The sequence below is a fragment of the Protopterus annectens genome, chromosome 12.part0, assembly GCF_019279795.1.
Source record: "Protopterus annectens isolate FY-2018-M chromosome 12.part0, PAN1.0, whole genome shotgun sequence".
In the NCBI taxonomy this organism is placed as follows: domain Eukaryota; kingdom Metazoa; phylum Chordata; order Ceratodontiformes; family Protopteridae; genus Protopterus; species Protopterus annectens.
In genome coordinates this window covers 814387159-814399951 of record NC_056746.1, presented here as the reverse complement: position 1 = coordinate 814399951, position 12793 = coordinate 814387159, and positions in this window count along the sequence as shown.

Genomic DNA, 12793 nt, shown 5'->3' with positions numbered 1-12793 from the left:
ACCACCTACTCAGATCTAAAAGACATTGCCAATATACTAGCAAACAAATTCATTGTTAATTTTACCAAGAGACTTCTTTCCAAAGTATACATATCTACATCCGCTGACTGATGCTAAGAGGAAAGCCAGGTAAGGGAAAGTGTTAGATCCATGATGGTGATGGCCACCTACACACCTCTTCTCTATGGCTGACACATGCACCTCAGAAGCAGTACATCTTAATGATGTCATCTGTATAGGTGACTTCTGTGTAACTTGGGAGGGACTAGCATTTGTAAAATGTCCAGTGCTAAACACAGGGGATGCCAGAGGTTCATCTTGTTCCCCCACTTTCTCAACTGTGGCAGATTTGTGTGGTCTCCAATGTTAGCAATGTTGACAGTGACACTTTGTTAATGTGTTGTAAATCTGAGCATGGTGGTTTTGACCCACTGACATCTGGTATGTTTTGACCAGTTGTTCTGGAGCTCCTGCCAGTGGGACCTGTGAATGCATACAGATGACACGCTTGTGGAAGTGCGGGATCGTATGTGTCATTCTCACCACCACACTTTACATAGTCTGGTACATGTTGATTACATACATAGGATTATGAGCACAAACATACATTGTAGAGCAGGTTATCACAGGTTCTCTTATAGGTGGTATGCCAACCTCAAGGAGTTGTTGAATATGGCTCTTATTAATGTTCCCCAGGAATTTGTTGGTGTTTCAGCATGTGGCCATTGTAAGGTTTGTAGTTGTATTAGGAACATTTCAGGCAGCTATATTAATGGCAAAAGATTTGTGTGTAGAAACAAATTTAATTGTAACTCATATGGTGTGGTTTATAGTGTGGGGTGTGATTGTGAAGTTATTAAGTGGTACATTGGTCAAACAAAAAGAGGAGTAAAGGTTAGGACTATGGAACATTTAAGGGACATCTGGAATGAAAATATGAAAAGTCCAGTAGCTGAGCATTTTGTTAACAAACATGGGGGCAATGTGTCTTCTTTCTTCTTTAGTATTTTAGCACAACCTAATTTTTCTAGTGAGGGATATTGTAAGGAAGCTTAATGAGTTGGAAAGCAAATTTATTTTGAATTATAGAACTTTATTCCCTAGGGGCCTCAATCTTGAGGTAAATTTATTGTAGTAATAAGCTTATTTATGAGTTTATATGTTAAAAAAGTAGAAAATATTTTTGACATTGTTAAAAATATTTTATATTTTTGCTAAGATATATTTATGAAAAGTAAAAAATGTTGACTTGTTTAAATGTGATGTTGGCACTTTAAATTACTAATTGATTGCTTATACTAGTAATGTCTTACTAATGGAGTTTGAACCTGTGTATAAAAGGTGCCTGTCTGTTGAAGGCAAGAAGCCGAGGTACCAGTGGTACTAGGGCACACAGTAAAGGACATCTAGATGAATGGTGATCAGTTTGAGTATGCATAAAACAGGCCATACTCCTCAGCAGCTGTTTATCTATACCTGTACATCCTTTTTAACACCAATAGCATTTTTATACGCCTACACTCCCTAAGCTTATCAGCAGCAGAAGTATGACAATCTAATGTCTGACCATATTGACTGATGTTTCTGATAAATGTTTGAAGATTATTATGGTTTAACAAGGGATTATTATGGTTTAACAAGGGAGGGGACAAAAATATGAAGCAGTTACAGGAAGACTCTTCCAATCAGAGACAATAGAGAGGAATGGTAACAGTCTGAAATCATGGCCAGGTGGCAGAAAATGAAATACACAGTAGTCTGTCCTGCAAATATGACCACTGCTCGTATATGGTGGGCTACCAGGAATTAAAAAAAAAAAAACTACCTCATACTCTCACTGATACCCAGTGCTGCTCTTTTGTCATCAGCCAGTACACCTGCATTCACCATACTTGGCAGCGGTTTATGTACTACTGCACACCCTATACTCATAAGCAGCAGTTTATATACTTTTGTACACCCTCTACTCATACTCTGTTGTTTATATAAACCTGCACACCCTATACTCATCAGCAAAACATTAGGTACTCCCATACTCCCTATAATCAGTCAACATTTTTTGTGCACCTGTATATTTCATACATATCATCAACTGCTATGTACCCTGTACCATGTGTTCAGTAGAAAACCCAAAATATGAAGCTGGAAATAATCCTGCCCTCTAAATTTCAGATATTGGGTTTACATAGAATAAAGTTTAATTACTGTGAAGACTTCTACAGCACAACCTAATAATATGCTAATAAAATTTTTGGTCCATATGCTTTTAATAAGCTTATAGTCATAGAGGTCATTAAAACACTCAGCCACATTACCCAGTATTGATGGTATGTTGACAGATTCAAACCACCACTGTTAAAAAAGCCTTCTTTAACCAGCAATATGGAATTACCTGCATCTGAAACCAGACAAGAAGGCACACTACACAGTTTCAAAAATATATTGAATGAGAGCTTGTTCAAAGAAGCATAATTTTCCTGATACAAAAAGAGTAGTCTAAGCATAAATCACATCATCAGATAAGCAAGTAAATTAAGGGGTGTCAGCTATCATCATAAATGAAGTCTCTCCTAAAGCTCTGTTCAACTCAAAAATCAAAAATTCAAAGTAAACTTTGTTGTCATGAAGAATCATACAAGTGTAAAAACTGAACAAAACTCTAGCTCCAGACTCAATGTACTGATATCACATAGACTTAATATGACAAGGCATTAATACATATATAACTACTTATATGTGCCATAATGTTCTAGCTAGTTAATCCTAATATTGCACATAAATTAAACTCACTTTGACATTTATTATACAGTGACCTCTTTTGTTTGCTTGAGTATTTTACAGTACTGAGGTAAAACATTGGATTAAAGACTTACATTGAGCATTGCCCAGAATGACACATTCAAGAGTATTGCACTGTGACTGAGTCACAGACTATCATTAGATATTGCACTATAATGAGACATTTCTCTGGCCTTACTGCTGACTCAATGGCCAGTGAATTGGCTCGACTTACTGAGTATTGCACTAATAATGGATTGAGGCATGCAGTCAAGTTATTGCACAATTTGAGATGGTCTTCCACATTGAACTAATGGCTCAGATAGTCGGCATGGAGCATGATTGTTGCAAGAGTTCAACAGTCTGATGGCCTCATGCTCTAATGTATAAATAAAACCTTTACTATTCTCTCTCCATCATATGAAACAAAATAGCATCTTAGATGTACACAGTAATGTAGCTGTGGTGAGGTAAGGAGGACAGCTACCCCAGTCACAAAGTGCTAAGCAGCATACATGACTTAAGGGGTAGGAGGTTGGCATAATGGCTAAGGTGCTCACCTTATAGGTACAAGGTGCAGGGTTTGATTCTCACATGTGTTAATTGGCTGGACTTGAAATGTCCCACAAAGGCAGTTGGCCTGATAACCTCCTATGACGAAGATTGTTCTTCAGTGCAATACCTGTATTTGCACTATGAAACGAAGTGCTTTAGCACTTTGTGTGGCATAAGCTGCTGCTGCAGTTTAAAATGAAGGAAATGTTTTTTCAACATTTTGACAGGCCATGTAAATGGCCAGTCCTGGACCCTTGTCACTCATTCCTTTCAATCAATATAATCACATAGCATACTGTGCAAAATCCTTGGGATGGTACTTTGAGATGTAATCCAGTAAATTAGATTATGCCACTAAGTGTGACAGTGGACTGCAGATAGTAAGATTATTACCATGAAGCTACAGTTAGACATTCACATTCCAGTCCTTTAGCCTTAATCAGTACAAAACTTTTCTAAAACTGCATGCATGTACAATATACATATGTAATGTACACATCCCATACATAGACACACACTAGCATACAAGAAAACACACACACATACACACACTCTTAGCATACAAACATTAAAGCTCCCAGTTTCTTTGCAAAGAAATCAGAGGTAAAGCTAAAATATAATGGGGTACAGAGGCCTAAAATGAAGAAAAAACTAAAATATTAATACAATTCACTCTGTAAGCTAATAGAACAACATATTTAATATTGAAATGCTTTCTCTGAAGAGTAAGAAGTAAGAAACTCTAATGCCTGGCATACTGAGTGACTAACATTCATGGAGTTAACAGAAAAAAATGTATGATATAGAGCAAAATATGAGTCAAAATTAGAGATGTTCTGATAAACCTGTGTCATTTCAGAATTATGACAGATATACACAAATATGCACCTCTCCCCTCTAGTCTTTCAAATATTAGCTAAAACATTGTTCTCTCCCATAATGCCTTTTTTAGGCAATAGTAAATTGAAACTCTAAAGGTGTTACTGTTCAGTGCTCAAAGTTCAAACAAAAACATCACTCCCTAGAAGCTTTCTACATACTAGAGAATGCTGTCACATGTGTGGTCACTGAGACTTGGTTTAAAGCTGTGGAGAACGCACCAACAGTGCAAGGTTATAATGCTTTCCACACATTTAGACCAGCTACTACAGAGACAGGAACTAAAGGTGGAGGTGTCTCGATTTATATCAAAAATAAATATACCTCAATGCTAGTCAAACAAGACAATGCACTTGAGCTTCTTCACATTCAAACCACCATAGGCAAAATCCAATACTACTTCATTGGAAGCTATAGGTCCCCCTCTATAACTCAGGAACCCCATACCATTTATTTAAACTTATTGGAAGCACTCACCATACAACCTAATAACATATTCATGGACAACTTTAATTACCACACTATTAACTGGGAATCACATAAGACACCAAACATAAAGCCACAGAGATTCCTGGATTTTATACCTAACCTCCTACTATTACGTGATAACCTGGCAAAATTGCAAGTCCCCATAAACCTTGAGAACACTGCTACCTATGCAGAACTGTTAACAGAAATCTGGGGAACTGTGGTGAGGGTATTGGGGAAATTCCCTTACTCTTTTTGATAACTGAGATGGGATCCACATGATCCACCACCAACTCAGGTAGATAGGGTCTCATTTTTCACATAGCAAAAAATATATATGGTAGCAGGATAAAGGTTGGTAAGACAAAAATAAGAATAAAATAAATGAAGAAATACCAAACCAACAGGCTAAAATCCAGGAACTTTAATAGATGTATCCAAAAGAGTGGTAAGCGCTTTCACGGTGACCACACTGCTTCATCAGACAATACTAACTAAGAAATACAAGTCTTTTATTCAAAGTGTGACCAATATAAAGCCCTTAATTATGATATCATCAAAAAGTTAAAATTTTTTTAAAAGAACACATACTGCAGAAAACACATTCATATATCATGAATAAAAACAGCTATAAAAATGTATGCAAGCATATTGCACTTATAAAAAAATATATATATATATAAATAAAACATATTATTTATGTCTAAGTCTACGTCCTTTCAGGAAGGGTTTCATTGAAAAAACACATTTAGACCAGGTGGTTTTTCTGCATTCAACAATAAAATCCACTTCTGTTCTATAATTTCAGTGTGGTTTTTAAAATCACCTCCTCTTAAATTAGAGTGTAAAACTTGCAATACAAAAAACCTAAATGAGTGTGGTACCATGGCTCATAATATGTGCTGCTAAGGCATTACTATCTTTTTTATTCTTTATGTCTCTCTGACATTCAAGGATCCTATCCTTAAAGGGTCTATTTGTCTTGCCAACATAAAATGCATGACATAGTTGACAGAAAGAAAAATATACAAGGTTACACGTTTTGCAGTCAGCATAAAAATCAACATTAATTGTGAATCTTAAAATTGGGTGTATGTATGACAGATAGGTAAAAATAAATTTACAGGCTGAACAACTTCTGCAAGGAAATGTAGCAATCCTGTCAGATAATTTCCCTAGCATATTGGACTTATAACAAATATGTTGCTTGAGGGATTTGTTGTTTCTGAAAATAAAATGTGGAATACTTCCTATCTTGTCTTTTAACTCAGGTACAGTGTTCAGTATCTTCCAGTTATTCTTTATAATGTCACAGTATTGACTTATATCACTAGAATATTGTAAAGGCACTCTAAACTATTGATAGTAGAGTCCTGTTGCCATCCTACTGCATGTGTGCTTGTTGTTGATTTAAAATAAGGCATGCATCTATCTAATCTCTGCTTCCAAGCTTCAGAGATGCAGGTATCCATTTTTGTTTCTTGATAGTCCATTTCTAAAAAATAATTTTTCATAGATTCAAGAGCTTTGCGTGCAACTGTGTCATCATTATGAAGCCTAAGTATTCTATATACCTGTCCTTTAATCATATTTCTCATTATATGCCTTGGATGCATATAATGTGTAAAAGTGCATTCCTGAGTGTAGGTTTTCTATATAAGCTGGTATGGACAGAATCAAAATCTGCTTTGTCTATTTTGACATCTAGAAATTCTAAATGTTCAAAAGAGTGTACACATGTAAATTTCAGAAACGAGGTGTTACTATGCATGTACCTCATGAAATTGTTCAAATCATCAACTGTGCCACCCCATAACATAAAAATATCATCAACAAAATGGACATACCAAAGAATGTGCTCTGCAAATACATTATTGTTTGACAATAAATTATGTTGTTCCCATTGCACCAAAACTAGGTTAGCGTAGCTATTGGCTCAGGCAGTGCCCATGGCCATGCCAACCTCTTGCAGAAAAAATTCCTGTTCAAATAGAACAATATTATTTTCTAACACAACCTCTAATAGGGAACATATAAGTTTTATGTTATCATCAGAAAAGCCTTCCTTACCATGTAAGAACTCCCTTACTTTATTTATGCCTCAATCATTGGGGATGACCGTAAATAATGACTCTATGTCAAGAGCAACAAACATATAGTTAACATTAATGATCGAGATTCTGTCATGCAACCTCTCAAGGAAAGTTTTTGTATACTTCAAAACACTGTCACACAATTCTAATAGAGGGTGTAATGTCTTCTCTATATAAATAGACAATGGTTCAGTGCACCATCCGGCTCCTGATACTATTGGCCTCACAGGTAGAATAACACAATTTTTGTGAATTTTGGGGTGGCCATAAACTGTGGGGGTTAAAGGATGATCAACATTCAAGAACTTAAAAAGGTCTTCATTAATCAAACCAATCATCAGTAAATCAAATATAAAAGAAACCTTCTCAGTTATCCCATGTACTACATGCTTAGGAATACATTTATGTATTGGTATCATATAGAAGTACTTTCATTTGATTCAGGTACATTTCTCTATCCAAAACCATAATTCCACCATCTTTGTCGGCTGGTCTAATTTCCAAGGCACGTGTGTTCTTAAGTTCTTGTAAGGCTATATAGTCTTCTGAAGACATACTAGAAAAGTTAGCCCTAGTGCCATTTTGAAACAAGTCCCTAAACTCAGTTTCACATATATCAATAAACGTTTGTATAGTAGGGTGAGGTAGAGGAATAAAAATGCTAGGTTTCTTAAAAGATTCAAAAATATCATTGTCGCCATCAGAGTATAAAGTTTTTAAAGTTAAAGGCCTACCTAGTAACCTTAAGTCTTTTAACAGTTCAGCTTGGTCTATACATTTGGATGGTACAAATGAGAGACCCTAATTTAACAGTTCAATCTGTGCTAATGTAAGTTCTAATGAAGAGATGTTATGTACCACACCTGCATTTAAAATCTCTGTTTCTTCACTACTTGTTGTGTCCTTTCGATTCTCTGTTGTCGCTGTAACCTCCCTTTCCGATGCATACTCCTCGACCTGTTCCTGATGGCTAGAGGGTTTGATAAAGAAAAAGCTGTTGGCATTTTGTTGCCTAAAAAATCCCTCTTCTGTTTTGTGTCATTCACTTCTTCCTGATATGGTGAAACAAGAGAGCTTGTTTCCATTTGAACAGTATTACTTGTAGAAGCACTAGATTATTCAATATTGTTTTATCCTGCTGTAGGATGCTGGAAAAAGTATTCATGCTCTGCTTAAAAGCAGAAGCATCATTCCATTCCTGTTATGCATCCACAGGGGCATTTACTTGTTCACAGGAAGTGGAAGCAGCTACATTATACAGGTCATCTTTTATTGGCTCCTGGGATATATGAGTGGCAGCAGAAGCTACCACTGGCATTGGTTGTTCTCGCGGCCAGGAAAAGACCGCATTATTTTGAAAATCACGAACATCTCTCTGACTTTTCTTAATTTTTGCAGAGTGAAGACATTTTTCATATAAAATAATGTTGTCGTGCAGTTTATCTAGTTTGTCAGCTATAATATTTAGGGAGAACTTACTGGTGATATGCTTCTCTGTTTCTAAAATGTCAGCAGGCAGTTCTTTCTCCATTTGGTAGAAAAAAGTCTAGTAAAAAATTGATGTACTCAGTACTAAACTTTAGATTTAACTGCTGCCATCTTCTAAGGAGCTCTGGATAAGTATCCCCATAGCTGGGCATATTAAGAATCCGAAGACCTATAGGAATGACCTGGTGTTTCAAAGAAGCCACCAGGTGCAGTCGTGGTTACTATCTTTTTTATTCTATAGAGAAAGGGAACCCATTATCTGACAGGATTGGTACATTTCCTTGCAGAAGTTGTTCAGCCTGTACATTTATTTTTACCTGTCTGCCATACACACACCCAGTTTTAAGATTCACAATTAATGTTGATTTTTATGCTGACAGCAAAACATGTAACCTTGTATATTTTTCTTACTGTCAACTATGTCATGCATTTTATGTTGGCAAGACAAATAGACCCGTTAAGGATAGGATCCTTGAACATCAGAGAGACATAAAGAATAAAAAGGTAGTAATGCCTTAGCAGCACATATTATGAGCCATGGTACCACACTCATTTAGGTTCTTTGTATTGCAAGTTTTAGACACTAACTTAAGAGGAGGTGATTTTAAAAACCACACTGAAACTATAGAACAGAAGTGGATTTTATTGTTGAATGTAGAAAACCACCTGGTCTAAATGGGTTTTTTTCACTGAAACCCTTCCTGAAAGGACATAGACTTAGACATAAATAATATGTTTTATTTTTATATATATTTTTATAAGTGCAATATGCTTGTATACATTTTTATAGCTGTTTTTATTCATGATATATGAATGTGTTTTCTGCAGTATGTGTTCTTTTAAAAGAATTTTAACTTTTTGATGACACCATAAATAAGGGCTTTATATTGGTCACACTTTGAATAAAAGACTTGTATTTCTTAGTTAGTGTTGTCTGATGAAGCGGTGTGGTCACCGTGACAGCACTTACTACTCTTTTAGATACATCTATTAAAGTTCCTGGATTTTAGCTTGTTGGTTTGGTATTTCTTCATTTATTTTATTCTCATTTGAATATCTCAATCCAAAAATGGCACACTCAAAGAGTTTAGCAATCTTCTTATGTTGCATTGCAATGTCTGTATTTAAAAAGTGAATCTAAATACCCACTGTGGGAATAGAACTCTTAGTCTTGATATGCCAGTATTAACAGCTAGTAGTGGACTACTGACACTGCCTTTTACATTTATATGCTCTACAAATAAAATGTCTTACAGAAAGACTGGCCAGGAAATTACCACACCGTTTAAAATAAATCCTGCATATCAGAATAATGCCTACCCTGATGCTGTCAACAAATATAAATAAAGAAAAAATAAGCTGAAAGTGTGTTAAAATCTCACCCATAAGCAGAAACAACTGCTCACACTAAATACACAGTAAATCTGACAACCCAAAAATAAGTAAATCAATAAATAAACCAGAGTGCAAAGCTTTACACTATTTAAATGGCTACACTATTTAAATCTTAAAGTAATGCAACAAGAAGTACACAAAATGCATACTTTCTACTTATTTTTTTCAGTAATTAGTTCAAACACAACTCATGGCATAAATAATTCAGTTTAAATAAGAATCTTCCAAACATAGAAATATTCACTTACTTGTAAAGTCCAAGTGTGTGGTACAATCAACTCACTATTTGATTCTTACTCAATTAAAATAAAATTGGGATTGATGCAGAACAGTGTAGTTATAGCCTAATCAAGCTGAATACAGCCATTTTCACCTCTGCAGGCCATATTATTTAGTCCAGGATCAACAGCTCTTTAACACATTTCAAAGGATGATGGCAGAAAGCTTAGAATAATAAATGAAGGTGATTAAGTCAAAGTCCTCTCACCACATATGGTGTGTATGGGGGGGGGGGACTAAAGTTTGTAACTATTTCATAACTTTAATCAGTCATTTAGTTAATGTGGCAAACTTTAACAGTGTACTTTCTGCAGAAAATGCAAAAAAAAAAAAAAAAAAAAAAGAACTGTGTATACAGTTCTAAATGCAATATTTATGAGCCTGCAACATACATGGAACAGCTATAGAAAAGTAGAGTATAAATCTGGGGAATGACAAATATCAGCTATCCAAGAGGAAAGTTGTAGGAACAAAATCTGGTATGAAGGGAAACATTAATTGTAATAACCATTTTGTCTCCCTGCAAAAACCAAAATCTTATGACAAATAAGTTTGATTAAGTCTGTATAAACTGGTATGTCAAGATGGTATGAAGCAGAAAAAAAGTACAATTAAAGCACCTTGAATTTTACACTTGATATACTTCTAGTGGCCATATATGAATTTTATGGTCTGGCAATGTACTCGCCAGTTCATACACAGTTTATAAAATACCATACATCCTATGTGCATGACATTTATAGTGCAGCTGTATAGCATCCATACTAAAAATACCCTGGAAATGTTACAAAACAGTAGAAAGGAAGCATGTAGTTCAGTAAGAAACACGTTACTTAAATATGCATACCTTATTAGTAAATATAGCCCATATAGTCTCAAAAGACCCAATCCTGTCATTTGCAAGTCCTATGGTAGCATAAACACCAGCTCAAGGTATCTCAATATCTTTTATAATATAGACAGAACATGTTAAAAGGATAGGTATGTATCACAGATAATACCACCTCTATGGAATTGTCCCCACTGAATATAAATTAAAGTGCTTATCTAATGGTATATAAACATAATTTGGATGAATAGATAAGTAACTCCAATTTTCCCTCCTCCCCAAGTTTAGCACCCATGCCCCATTGTAAATATGGACTAAAAGTAGATGTCTCAACATATTTATTTATTTATTTGTTTGACATTTGTTTACCAGGGGTGTCTGACTAGGCTTAGTAGCCCCTTTTCAGCAGAGGCCCGGGGAGAAAAGCTCCACATACAGAAAAGATACAATACATTTCATTGTTGAATTTATATACAGTGACAGTTATAAATTGTTTACAGTATATACAAGTAAGAGGCATACAAAAAGACCTCTAGAATAATAGCAATATAACAGCATACATTTTGTATATTTGTTGACAGAGAGAAAGATTATTGGTGCTAGTATTCAGTGGTTATATATTACATTCAGTGGTTACATGTAACAAGAATATACACAAGATGAAAATACAAAACTTGCAGGTCTAAATGTTTGAGAAACTACTGCATTCCATGGGATTATCAGTACATAATCAACATTTCTCAGCAATTGTAGTGTAGTCTGAGTCCTTTTTAGTTTGCTTATTCTAAGAGTCGGTGACATTCCCCACTAGGTCTTCAGATGGGTGTGAGAGGAAAGGGTGGGGTTGGAGAGAGTTGGGAGGAGACGAGGAGATGTAGTATGTCAGCCTAGCATGTACAGGAACATGACCGATTGTTATTTAGGTGAGTTTTAAGTAGTTTTTTTAGGGAGGTGGGGCTTTCTGTAGCAAGAATTTTCTGAGGGATAGAGTTCCATTTTTTTGAGATATGATTTCAATAAAGGACTCTCCAAAGCTGTTTGATTTGGTTACTTTTAGAAGGAATTTGTCAGAAGATCTTAGAAGTCTGTTAGTTTGTGTTTCTACTAAGTTTTGGAGGGCTGGGCATTTATTATACTGGTAAAAGACAGAGTGAGTTTTAGTAATATGGATGAGAGTTTGGAGGTTTGGTATCTCTAGCCATTTTTGAGAGCTATGCAGTGATGGGTTCTATTAGGAAGATTTGTGGTGAATCTGGTGATTGCATGGTAACAAGCTTCTAGCTTATTTAGGTTTGTTTTTCTAAGGTTTGTGAATATTGGGTTGGCATACAGTAAGGTGGATACAAAGCGTGTCCTGACGATTGCTTGCCTGGAAGAGCTGGTGAGATAAGGCAAGAGATGAATTGGGTAGTTAATGTTTCTTTAGAGTTTGAGGTATTAGGGATTGGGGATTTGGTGTGCCCTGGTTGTAGGAGTTGTTTAATGGAGGCCCACAATGTTTTTGGATTGTTATGATGTTGGTGTTGGATCCTACTATAGTATAGTTTTTTGTTGTTCTTAATTTTATAAATGATGCTAACTATCATAGGATGTTTTATTTTTGTCTGATATTGAGACCAGAGTTTGTCCCTTTTGTTTCAGCAGTTGCTTGGTTTTTTGGTGAGCCAATGGCAGCAGTTAGTTTTGGTTCTAACATTCCTGATGGAGGCCAGGTTATTGAGACTCTCAAGAAATTTGTTGTTGAAGTATTCAATGGCTGCATCTAAAGGGAGGCATTTTAGTGGGGACCAGCTACAATTTTGGAGGAGTTGTTTAAAGGTAGTTAGGTATAGAAAAACTTTTATTGTGTACTTGAGTGGGAAAAGCAGTCACAAAAAACAATCAGTGAGGTAAGAGCTCACTTATGGTTTTCAGTATCTTTGTGTGTTGCTTTTTAATTTGTTTTCTTTTCTTATTTAGGAGGATGCTATTGAACCAGTCAGTGACTAAAACATAACTTTAGTGCTACAATTCAGGGGTTGAGACCAGG